This window comes from Octopus bimaculoides, chromosome 13, assembly GCF_001194135.2.
Source record: "Octopus bimaculoides isolate UCB-OBI-ISO-001 chromosome 13, ASM119413v2, whole genome shotgun sequence".
Taxonomy (NCBI): domain Eukaryota; kingdom Metazoa; phylum Mollusca; class Cephalopoda; order Octopoda; family Octopodidae; genus Octopus; species Octopus bimaculoides.
In genome coordinates this window covers 24,330,726-24,332,152 of record NC_068993.1, presented here as the reverse complement: position 1 = coordinate 24,332,152, position 1,427 = coordinate 24,330,726, and positions in this window count along the sequence as shown.

Below are 1,427 nucleotides of genomic sequence, written 5' to 3'. Positions count from 1 at the left end.
TATATATATATATATATATATATGTATGCGTGTATGTATGTATGTTTGTATGCGTATATTCTATGTATAAACGTGCGTGATAGTGTACGTGTGTGTGTATGTCTGTGTGCCGTTGAAATGCAGGGAAGATGGTCCTACGTGCTTCAAACATTGGATAATGCAATTAACGATGTAAACATATGTGTGTAAGATAAACAGACATATTGCATCCGTGTATGATTTACATAAAGAGGCATTTCTTGCTCGAACGTGTTGTTAGACGATAGCTGCACATGAACTTAAGGGTAAGAAGTGACTGTAAAGAAACAAATAAAATAAAGAGGTATAGATAGGATAAGAGGTGAAGAGTAGACTTCTTAAATTTGTCTCTGCCAAACCTAAATGCTTTGTAAATAGCCCATAAAGCAACCGCCTTAACGCACGAAATATTTTTTTATCACTCTCGTCAAAATCTCATATATCCTAACATTCGCATATTGAACTAGCACCACACACAGACATGTGTGCCCGCCCACACACGTATGCATACATGCGGATTACCCTCCCATCACACTATATATATATATATATATATATATATATATATATATATATATATATATATATATGTACACACACACACATATATATATACATACATATATATATATATGTAAATATACACACATAGGCACAAGCGTGGTTGTGTAGTAAGAAGTTTGGTTCCCAACTACATCGATCTAGGGTCAGTCCCATTGCATGGTCCCATCGCATGGTACTATAGCCTCGGGCTATCCACAGCCTTGTGAATGGATTTGGTAGACGGAAAATGAAAGAAGCCCGTCATACATATGTATATATATATATATGTGTGTGTGTGTGTGTGTGTGTGTGTGTGTGTGTGTGTGTATGCTTTTTTTGTTTAGTTTAAAAACAAATCTTGCATTAGTTGGAAGGTCTACTCTAATTATGTAGAGTACAAATTTATTAATCTTTATCAAGAATAGTATTGAGAATGAGTTCTGTTTCGACCAGCTAAACCATCATGTGTACATACATATATACACATACTTATATATAATGCGTATGTTTGCATTTATATCTATAACTAGCAGTATAACCCGGCGCTGCTGGGGGTTAAGCTAGGATTATTAAATGATTAAGTCCTTTATTTCAAACCAAAATAAGTAACATCGACATCAGATTTGAGCGAAATCCGTTGAAATTGGTTTGGCTGAAAATGGTTTGCTGGCAATTTGATTGGGAAATCCCATAAGGAATCAGTTTATTGGTTATTTTCACTTATTGACTCTTTTTTTAAATGTTGCATTAGAGATCTGCATAGGAGAAGGTTGATCTGAAGGTTTGCATTGGGGATCTGGATTGGAGTAACTTAGGAAAGCTTACCAACAACCTTAACCAAAAAATAAGGAGCCTGTCCCTTCTAG